We start from the raw sequence: 12,065 nt of genomic DNA, 5'->3' as shown, positions 1-12,065 counted from the left end.
GGGGTGCAATCCTGGTCAGGATACTAGATCCCACATGTGGTGACTAAGAGTTCACATGTCAACAACTAAAGCTCCCAAGTTCTGCAACAAAGACCTGGCATAGTCAAATAAATAAATAAATATTTTTTAAAAGAAGCAAGTATTTGTAGAAAGAGAAAACAATACTTAAAAAAAATTACTCTCTTGTCAATTACTAGGACTGATTCTGGTAATATTATTCTCTAAGAACAAACAAAACTGAAAGTTGCAGTCATGGCTTTTTAAAATTGCTGTTTACTAGACCTTTTGAAATATTACATCCTAACAATAATGTGAAAAAACGTCAGATTTATTAGAACATGCTTTACATTTAGATGCATTAGCCTAAAGTAAATAAGATATAGAATAATAGCTGGAAAATTGATTTATGGTTAGAATATCATCAATTCAAGGTTATTTGACTGTGTCCTAAGAACTGGCAACTAAATTTATATTTCTTTGTACATGAGCTTATATTTATGTTTTTAATAAGATCTACTGCTATATACTGCTTTTTTCAATTCATCAACAACTTTGAGAAGTCAATAGAAATAAAAACTTAAATATTTACAAACTTTAAAACTAATTCTGAAAGGATTTCTGATGTTAAACTATTTTATCTCTGTCATCATTGTTTCCAGAACTTTGCTGTCAGTGATCTCCATTTTCTGTATATTTATGTGGTTGATTACAAAAATGACCATACTTTTTACTCCTTCCTGTGTTTGCAACCTTTTAAGTCCTTGAATCTCTACTCCCCAAAACTGAGCTGACTTTGTGGCTTGCCTTGGCAAATAAAATGAAGCAAATGTAATCACGTAGCAGTTCTAAGACTAGACCACCAGAGAAAGGTGTGCTTCCTTCTCTGCTGGAACTATGCCTCACCACAATATGAGGAAGCCTGGGCTAATATGATGGATATTGATACTGTGTGAACTAGAGCTGAGTTGGCCCAGTTGTCCTACCCAGGGTCCTAGACAGATGACAAAGTCCAGCCAAGATCAGCAAAGCTGTTCAGGAGCCCAGATAAGAAGAAAAACTCCTCAGCTGAGTTCAGCTTCAATTGCTATCCAGGAAAGTCATGAACTAAATCAATGGCAGCTGTTTTAAGCCACTAAGTTTTGAGGTGGTTTATTACATTGCAATAGTTAATTCAATTAGACATTGAAAAGGGCTTCCCTGGTGGCTCAGCAGTAAAGAATCCATCTGCAATGAAGGAGAAGCAGGTTCAGTCCCTGAGTTGGGAAGATCCCCTGGAGAAGGAAATGGCTACCCTATTCAGTATTCTTGCCTGGGAAATCCCATGGACAGAGGGTTTACAGTCCATGGGGTCACAAAGAGTCAAGACACAACTGAGAGACTAAACAGGAAAAACACAGACATGAAAAAGTTTACTAGATTTGGGCTACAAGTTGATACATCACTATGGGATGTCATTCTTTAATACATCTTTCATTTAATAAGGATTCCTATAAGAAATATCAATGGGGTGCTTGCTTCAGCAGCACATGTACTAAAATTGGAATGATACAGAGAAGATTAACATGGCCCCTGCTCAAGGATGACACACAAATTCATGAAGAGTTCCATATATTTCATGATCCTCTATATAGAAAACCCAAAAGACTCTACCAGAAAATTACTAGAGCTAACCAACAAATATTGTAAACTTGCAGAATATAAAATGAACACACAGAAATCTCTTGCATTCCTATACACTAACAATGAGAAAACAGAAAGAGAAATTAAGGAAACAATACCATTCACCATTGCAACAAAAAGAATAAAATACTTAGGAGTATATCTACCTAAAGAAACAAAAGATCTATACATAGAGAACTATAAAACACTGATGAAAGAAATCAAAGAGGACACAAACAGATAGAGAAATATACTGTGTTCATGGATTGGAAGAATCAATATTGTCAAAATGGCTATTCTACCCAAAGCAATCTATAGATTCAATGCAATCCTTATCAAGCTACCAATGGTATTTTTCACAGATCTAGAACAAATAATTTCACAATTTTTATGGAAAAACAAAAAACCGCGAATAGCCAAAGTAATCTTGAGGAAGAAGAATGGAACTGGAGGAATCAACCTGCCTGACTTCAGACTATACTACAAAGCCACAGTCATCAAGACAGTATGGTACTGGCACAAAGACAGAAATATAGATCAATGGAACAGAATAGAAAGCCTAGAGATAAATCCATGAACCTATGGACACCTCATCTCCAACAAAGGAGGCAAGAATATACAATGGAAAAAAGACAACCTCTTTAACAAGTGGTGCTGGGAAAACTGGTCAACCACTTGTAAAAGAATGAAACTAGAACACTTTCTAGCCCCATATACAAAAATAAACTCAAAATGGAATAAAGACCTAAATGTAAGACCAGAAACTATAAAACTCCTAGAGGAGAACATAGGCAAAACACTCGCTGACATAAATCACAGCAGGATCCTCTATGACCCACCTCCCAGAATATTGGAAATAAAAGCAAAAATAAACACATGGGACCTAGTGAAATTTAAAAGCTTTTGCACAACAAAGGAAACTATAAGCAAGGTGAAAAGACAGCCCTCAGATTGGGAGAAAATAATAGCAAACGAAGCAGCAGACAAAGGATTAATCTCAAAAATATACAAGCAACTCCTGACGCTCAATTCCAGAAAAATAAATGACCCAATCAAAAAATGGACCAAAGAACTAAACAGACATTTCTTCAAAGAAGACATACAGATGGCTAACAAACACATGAAAAGATGCTCAACATCACTCATTATCAGAGAAATGCAAATCAAAACCACAATGAGGTACCATTACAGGCCAGTCAGGTTGGCTGTTATCCAAAAGTCTACAAGCAATAAATGCTGGAGAGGGTGTGGAGAAAAGGGAACCCTCTTACACTGTTGGTGGGAATGCAAACTAGTACAGCTGCTATGGAGAACAGTGTGGAGATTTCTTAAAAAACTGGAAATAGAACTGTCATATGACCCAGCAATCCTAGTCCTGGGCATACACACTGAGGAAACCAGATCTGAAAGAGACACGTGCACTCCAATGTTCATCGCAGCATTGTTTATAATAGTCAGGACATGGAAGTAACCTAGATGCCCATCAGCAGACGAATGGATAAGGAAGCTGTGGTACATATACACCATGGAATATCACTCAGCCGTTAAAAAGAATTCATTTGAATCAGTTCTAATGAGATGGATGAAACTGGAGCCCATCATACAGAGTGAAGCAAGCCAGAAAGATAAAGACCAATACAGTATACTAAAGCATATATATGGAATTTAGAAAGATGGTACCAATAACCCTATATGCAAAACAGATAAAGAGACACAGATGTACAGAATAGAATTTTGGACTCTATGGGAGAAGGCGAGGTGGGATGTTTTGACAGAACAGCATCAAAACATGTATATTATCTATGGTGAAACAGATCGCCAGCCCAGGTTGGATGCATGAGACAAGTGCTCAGGCTGGTGCACTGGGAAGACCCAGAGGGATCGGGTGGAGAGGGAGGTGGGAGGGGGGATCGGGATGGGGAATACATGTAAATCCATGGCTGATTCATGTCAATGTATGACAAAAACTACTACAGTATTGTAAAGTAACTAGCCTCCAACTAATAAAAATAAATGTAAAAAAAAATAAAAGTAATGAGAAGCAAAAAAAAAAAAAAGAAGAAGAAGAAATGTCAATGGGATATGTTGCCTCCTTTGTCATTATTTAAAATCATGTATTCTACAGTGTGTTATAATTGTTTTATTGAAAACTAAGGGACATTCTCCTTCTATGTCTCACTCGTTATCTTTTCCTCTCTTTTTCCTTTGTCTATTGTATTTACTTTCTCTCTCTCTTTCTCTTACAAAAGAATATGACCAAATCATAGCACAAGTGATAGAGATAGCTTATTCTTTCTATTGGCAAATTAAGTTACTTACTGACTAACACTGAAATCTATCAGAACCTAATTCCTAGACTTTTTCTCAAAACATTTGGCACAAGAGTTTAACAATGTGCAACTTTGTCTATTCTGCCTTCCATTGTTCATTAGGGATTTAATAAAATGTTCAGAAATGATGATGGAAAGTTCCAATGGCTTTTTTATTATTTCCACTTAATGAAGCTATCTGAATGGAATAGAGATTCTCATGCTTTTAGTTCAAATAGCTTTTCAGCAATTTCTATATAATTATATTCTCTGAATGTGCTAGATTTCTCAGAAACTATTTGAAACATATTTTAAAACACATGCTTTCCCTTTCAATTCATTTTTCTACTGAGTCTTTAAAATTTTAGTTATATAAATATGCTATCACAAAAAATGAGATCTCCAAAATAGCATACAATATAACTAAAGGCATTCTAATTTAATCGTATTATAATATATTTATTTTCTTTATATGTATCTGTTATTCGAGAGATCAAACTGACTTTTCCCAGCCATGACTTATAACTTTGTGTTACTAAGTTTTTCTCAACCATAGGACTTTAAATCATGGAGGCTGGTACAGTGCAATTTTTCTAAATGACTGTGAGTTTTTTTAAAAGAAGAATTTGTATTTGAATACATTTATTTGCTAAGAAACATTTGTGAGATAAACTAATGCATTCACTTTACTAGATAGGGGGAATACAAAGACTTTTTTCTTCATTCGGGTGCTCACCATGAGGAAGAAGACAATAACAGAAACAGAAATAATTTATGGCATGGTATAGAGGATTGATTAATGAACAAGAAGAAAGAGAATGGAATAACTCTTCCTGAAAAGTTAGGAAATCTTCATGATAGAAGAAACTTTAGACTAGATACATCCTTTTATTTGTCAACTATGAAGAAACAGCACAGATGTACAGGCAGAGGAACTGTTTTAATTATCTTTCATTCACTCCACTGGTGAAGAAAGGATTCTTGCCTTATAACTATAAGAATGGCCGAACATACATCACCCAACACTGGACAACTGAGATCAACTGCAGTTAGTCACCTATACTCACAGCCAGGAGGTGGACACTGCATCACACAGGGCCACATGGGTGTTACACTCAAGAAGAGAATGAGCAAACGGGGGCTGGGGGGAGGCAGGCTTTATAGTATCAAGGAGGCAAGATACTCCCTGACTCTTTTAAGATGATATATCACTGAACTGTTGGGATAATACTATGGCTATCAGGGAAGTAAGACCCACTACTCAGGGATAAGCAAAACAGTGTCTGGTTCCTTGAGAAGTGGGGTTGTTTCTCTAAGAAACCTTATCAGTGGAAAAAGAGTAAGGAGGGAAATTTATACTTAAGTCATTATAGATGCTCCTGACTTTATGATCTCAAGGAAGCACACAATTTTGAGTCTTTAAGGCTAATACCATAAGAATGGAAGTTTTATAAAAATGGTGAAAAGTTTCGTGTGTTGGGGCATGGATAGGTAGAGGGTGACAAAGGTGCAAAGCTTTGTACATATACTTCGTGTCTCTGACATATCTTTATGAAAATAGTAATTCTGTCTCTCTTCTTCAGATTGTATACCCAGCACCCAGAAGAACACTTGATACATAAGTAAGTTTCAAAAAGTGATTTGAATGAATTAATAAAACAATAGTTTTTGGTAAGACTAATGTTTTTATTTAGATACACATATAAATAAAACCTGGCCCCTCACTCACAGTCACGTTTTCTAGCAGAGACAGAACCAAATATAGCCATATAATTTGGCTATTAAAATCATACTCAAGTATTATGTTTGGGTGTGGATTTTTAAGAAACTCGTTAGAAAATAATAGCAAATGAAGCAACAGACAAAGGATTAATCTCAAAAATATACAAGCAACTCCTGACGCTCAATTCCAGAAAAATAAATGACCCAATCAAAAAATGGGCCAAAGAACTTAACAGACATTTCTCCAAAGAAGACATACAGATGGCTAACAAACACATGAAAAGATGCTCAACGTCACTCATTATCAGAGAAATGCAGATCAAATCCACAATGAGGTACCATTACACACCAGTCAGGATGGCTGCTATCCAAAAGTCTACAAGCAATAAATGCTGGAGAGGGTGTGGAGAAAAGGGAACCCTCTTACACTGTTGGTGGGAATGCAAACTAGTACAGCTGCTATGGAGAACAGTGTGGAGATTTCTTTAAAAACTGGAAATAGAACTGCCATATGACCCAGCAATCCCACTTCTGGGCATACACACTAAGGAAACCAGATCTGAAAGAGACACGTGCACCCCAATGTTCATCACAGCACTGTTTATAATAACCAGGACATGGAAGCAACCTAGATGCCCATCAGCAGACAAATGGATAAGGAAGCTGTGGTACATATACACCATGGAATATTACTCAGCTGTTAAAAAGAATTAATTTGAATCAGTTCTAACGAGATGGATGAAACTGGAGCCCATTATACAGAGTGAAGTAAGCCAGAAAGATAAAGAACGTTACAGCATACTAACACATATATACGGAATTTAGAAAGATGGTAACGATAACCCTATATGCAAAACAGAAAAAGAGACACAGAAGTACAGAACAGACTTTTGAACTCTGTGGGAGAAGGTGAGGGTGGGATGTTTTGAAAGAACAGCATGTATATTATCTATGGTGAAACAGATCACCAGCCCAGGCTGGATGCATGAGACAAGTGCTCGGGCCTGGTGCACTGGGAAGACCCAGAGGAATCGGGTGGAGAGGGAGGTGGGAGGAGGGATCGGGATGGGGAATACATGTAAATCCATGGCTTATTCATGTCAATGTATGACAAAACCCACTGAAATGTTGTGAAGTAATTAGCCTCCATCTAATAAAAAAAAGAAAAAGAAACTCGTAACTAAACTAGAGTTTAGATTTAATTCTATAATTGGTAGAGAAATGAAAGAGGATTTTAAGGATTATAGTTAAACAATTAAATTTGTTATTTAAGTGGAACACCCTGATAGCAAGGAGAAATTACAACTGAATTGGGAAGAGGCTGAAGTTTGTGAGACAGTGAGTTATGCTAGTCAAGGGAAGCCATTATAGCTTACATAGCAATATTCGACAGGGGTGGGGGTATTGATAGACTTGAGAAACTTCAGATTTCTTTGGGAGGACCAGTTCAGTTCAGTTCAGTCACTTAGTCATGTCCAATTCTTTGTGACCCCATGAACTGCAGCACGCCAGGCCTCCTTGTCCATCACCAACTCCTGGAGTTCACCCAAACCCATGTCCATTGAGTCGGTGATGCCATCCAACCATCTCATCCTCTGTCGTCCTCTTCTCCTCCTGCCCTCAATCTTTCCAAGTATCAGGGTCTTTTCAAATGAGTCAACCTCTTCACATGAGGTGGCCCAAAGTATTGGAGTTTCAGCTTCAGCATCAGTCCTTCCAATGAACACCCAGGACTGATCTCCTATAGGATGGACTGGTTGGATCTCCTTGCTGTCCAAGGGACTCTCAAGAGTCTTCTCCAACGCAGTTCAAAAGCATCAATTCTTTGGCACTCAGCTTTCTTTACAGTCCAACTCTCACATCCATACATGACCACTGGAAAAACCATAGCCTTGACTAGAAGGACCTTTGTTGACAAAGTAATGTCTCTGCTTTTTAAAATGCTGTCTAGGTTGGTCATAACTTTCCTTCCAAGGAGTAAGTGTCTTTTAATTTCATGGCTGCAATCACCATCTGCAGTGATTTTGGAGCCCAGAAAAATAAAGCCAGCCACTGTTTCCCCGTCTATTTGCCATGAAGGGATGGGAACAAATGACATGATCTTAGTTTTCTGATTGTTGAGTTTTAAGCCAGCTTTTTCACTCTCCTCTTTCACTTTCATCAAGAGGCTCTTTAGTTCTTCTTCGCTTTCTGCCATAAGGGTGGTGTCATCTGCATATCTGAGGTTATTGATATTTCTCCTGGCAATCTTGATTCCTGCTTGTACTTGCTCCAGCCCAGCGTTTCTCATGATGTACTATGCATGTAAATTAAATAAGCAGGGTGACAATATACAGCCTTGATGTACTCCTTTTCCTATTTGGAACCAGTCTGTTGTTCCATGTCCAGTTCTAACTGTTGCTTCCTGACCTGCATACAGGCTTTTCAAGAGGCAGATCAGGTGGTCTGGTATTCCCATCTCTTTTGGAATTTTCCACAGTTTATTATGATCCACACAGTCTTTGGGAGCATAAACCCCAGAAAAACTTAACAACTTGAGGTACCAATATGAAAAAAAAAATACAGGTATGAGAATTAAAACACTCAAACAATGAATATGGAGCAAGGGGACTTCCCATTTCAGTGTAAAGAATGCGGAAAACTGTTGTTGTTCAGTCGCCCAGCCATGTGTGGCTCTTTGTGACCAAATGAACTGCTGCACACCAGGCCTCCCAGTCCCTCTCCATTTCCTCAAGTTTGCCCAAGTTCATGTCCATTGCTTCAGTGATGCCATCCAGCCATCTCATCCTCTGACTACCTCTTCTCCTTCTGCCCTCAATCTTTACTTGAATCAGGGACTTTTCAAATGATTCAGCTGTTTGCATCAGATGACCAAAATACTGGAGCTTCAGCTTCAGCCTCAGTCTGTCCAATGAGTATTCAGAGTTGATTTCCCTTAAGATTGACTGGTTTGATCTCCTTGTCCAAGGGAGTTTCAGGAGCCTTCTTCAGACTGAAGTGACTTGAGTAGAAATGCCAACTGTTTGACTTGCAAATTGAGAAGAAAACCAAGAGATCAAGATTGGATATATATCCAGAAGTGGGACTGCTGGATCATGTGGTAACTCTATTTTTAATTTTTTGAGGAATCTCCATACTATTTTTCATAATAGTTGTACCAATTTACAGTCCCATCAACAGCATACAAGTTTTTCTTTTTCTGCACATAGTCATCAACACTTTTTGACAACAACCATCTTACCAGTGTGAGTTGATATCTCATTATGGTTTTGCTTTGCATTCCCATAACAATCAGTGTTGCTGAGTACTTTTCATATACCTGCCATATACTTCTGGTCATATGCATGTCTTCTTTGCAAAAATGTCTCTAAAATTTTATTTTTTCATTTTTTAATCAAGTTACATGTCTTTTTTCTACTGAGGTGTAGCAGTTCTCTCTATATAAGATATTAACCTATTAGGACAGTTTGCAAATATTCTCTACCATGGTATGTATCACCTTTTCATTTTGCTGTTTCCTTTCTTTTGCAGAAGTTTTTTGTTTGATATAGTATGGTTTTATATTGGTCTGTGTGTCTGTTTTTATGCCAGTACCAAATTCTTTTGATAACTATAGCTCTGTCATATAATTTGAAATGAAGACTACAATCTTTCCAACTTTATTCTTCTTGCTAAGGCTATTAGAGTTCTCTGATTCCAAATAAAATGTTTTATAATTTTGAATATTGGAATTTGGCAGAAATTGCATAATCAGGAACTTAAAAGAAATTGTAAAGTTAATCACCACCAACAAATTTTTAATAAAATCATGAGATGAAAGCAGAGAGAAAAGAGTTAGTATGTATGTACATCCACATAATAACCAAAACGGCAACAGGTATAACTGTAGCAACCTCATTTCTTTAACTGGCCTGAAGCTATAGTTGTCATAATTTCCTACTTCAACAGCCCATTCCACGTTTCCTTCACAGTAAGTCAGCACTTAAGAAGGGTGAAATTCTTTACCTTGTCACTCCTAAAGGGCCTGAGACCTCAGTGGTTCTGCCCATTTTGGATTACTATTGTTTATCATTCATTTTTCTTAATGGGTAAAGCACCCCAGAGGATCTCCTGGATTTCAGACATAATCCTCCCTCTCTAATTATGTGAATGAAAATGGATTCCAATTGGTATATTAAAACAAACACCACAATCAACATTTTAACTCCCTAAAGTAAAGACCCTGTAAAGACCCTGATGCTGGGAAAGATTGAAGGCGAGAGGAGAAGGGGATGGCAGAGGATGGGATAGTTGGATAGCAACACCGACTCAATGGACAAGAATTTGAGTAAGCTCCAGGAGTTGGTGATGGACAGGGAGGCCTGGCATGCTGCAGTCCATAGGATCACAAAGAGTTGGACACGACTGAGCCACTGAACTGATCTGAACTGAAAAGTAAGCAGGAATCTCAACTTTCAGTTTAAATGGGATATTATATGTCCCCTGGTGGAAGCATTTTTTATCTTAATTACTAAGTCCTCTAGATCAGCAAAGTTTGAAGTTGCAGGGATGGGAAACAATAATTCTACATGTAGTTTATTAAAGATAATAGAGAAAGAAGCCACACATATTTCTACTCTGGGGAAGGAATAAAGCAGTTGGCTTATGATCAATGTCTCTGTTGATTGCAGGAATCAAAGGAGAATACCTCAGGGAAAGAAGAAGACAAACAATTTGCTCTAATTAACTCACAAAAAAACAATTCTAGTTATTTTTTGGTTTAGAATATAAACTAATAATATTGACTAGGGAGAGAATCGTCACCTGTGGAATACTTTTAGCAAGATATCCTTGCCTCTGGTTTAGAGTTGCATGTGTACAACAAGTTATGAATCTGTGAATCATGGCTATCTGAAAATAACACATAAGCTTTAGTACTAGGTGAGGTGGAGAATGGGGGTTTCCTAGGTGGCTCAATGGGTAAAGAATCCACCTGCAATGCAGGAGACGTGTGCTCGATCCCTGGGTTGGGAAGGTCCCCTGGAGGATGGCATGGCAAAACCCATTCCAGTATTCTTGCCTGGAAAATCCCACAGACAGAGGAGCCTGGCAGGCTAGAGCTCACATGGTGGAAAGAGTTGGACGTGACAGAAGCAACTGAGCTCACACAGGGTGGGAAATGGAGATATTACAATACATCCCTTGTGTTAGCTGCCCTGCCAACATCACTAGAAACACCATCTCTTTCTCTAGGCCAGATACAGTATGACTGATGCTGGAAGGAATGACCTAGGGAGCCAGATGGGACCTCTCCTACTTCATCTGTGCCTTTAGACTGTTTGCAACCTTGGGATTATAAATAAAGCATGTCACTGGGTAAGATCTATGACTCGTGTGGGTCTAGTTTGATAACTCAGTCCTTTGTGTTTGTTCACATCCCTGATTCTTGATCCTGTATATTATGGCCATTGGAGAAAGAGCTCCATAGATTGATCACTAATTCAAAGATATCCCAAAAACATCTCATAGAGCTACACAAACAAATTTGTTTTCAGAATGGAATGCTATTTATGGCTATTTTCTAACTGAAACAGAATTAAATTTGTAACATTAAAGTGAAAGATGGATAAACTAGTAAAACTCAATTCTCATCCTACTTCACTTGAAACTAATGGAAAAAAAAAATAGGAGAAGTACAACATATCTTTGGGGCAGGAAGAATAGCTGACAGCGCGTGTTATGCCCTAGAACTTGAGTGCTAAATTCCTTTGGGATTATTTTATACCAAGCCTGACTTAAAATAAAGACCCCAAGATTACTGAGGGAAATCACATGGCAGGTATATAGATTTAGATAAATGGTCACCTGTCACCTATTGATTCTTCCCAGGAGCAATACATGGGTTAGGTCAAGAGTCTGTTGATATGTTCAAATATCTCTCAGGGTAAAATCTACTTGTTATTAATATTAATGAATGGATAGCTCTCTGGAGTAATGAGTACACTTTCTGATTTCACAATCACATCATGTACAAACATGAAGAACTATAGCTTAATCAGATCCGTTGATTTTTTTTAAAATAATCAATTAGGATTTCACTGAGCAATATTCACAAAAAATATTCCTAGTATTATATTTGGCTAATTATAGGGATACGTATGGACACTGACTTGTTTCTCTCAGGCACTGTCTTTTACTTACACTACATATACCTGACTGGAGAAAGCTAGAGGAAAATTGTGTTACAAGTGTAGCAGTACTCATCCTGACAGAGAGATCTGTCAAGCTAAAGTCGATGTTTTTGTAGATTTTGAATGATTAGCTTTCTCTGCCCTGATACTTAGGGATTCAAGAGAAGAAAACAAATCAGCAGTACTTCAGTTGTCACTGATTCTA

At 37.6% G+C, this 12,065-nt stretch overlaps 1 non-coding gene across 1 annotated transcript; it reads left to right on the top strand.

Moving 5' to 3' along the window:
• The first annotated feature begins 1,507 nt into the window (after positions 1–1,507).
• LOC136150985 (U6 spliceosomal RNA) lies at positions 1,508–1,614 on the top strand. The gene has a single exon (XR_010659973.1). It is a non-coding gene; the product is annotated as a U6 spliceosomal RNA (small nuclear RNA).
• Positions 1,615–12,065: the final 10,451 nt, after the last annotated feature.

Source organism: Muntiacus reevesi, chromosome 19 (genome assembly GCF_963930625.1).
Source record: "Muntiacus reevesi chromosome 19, mMunRee1.1, whole genome shotgun sequence".
NCBI classification, from domain to species: Eukaryota; Metazoa; Chordata; class Mammalia; order Artiodactyla; family Cervidae; genus Muntiacus; species Muntiacus reevesi.
The sequence above is the reverse complement of the archived record's forward strand: the minus strand, read 5'-3'. Positions and strand labels throughout refer to the sequence as shown.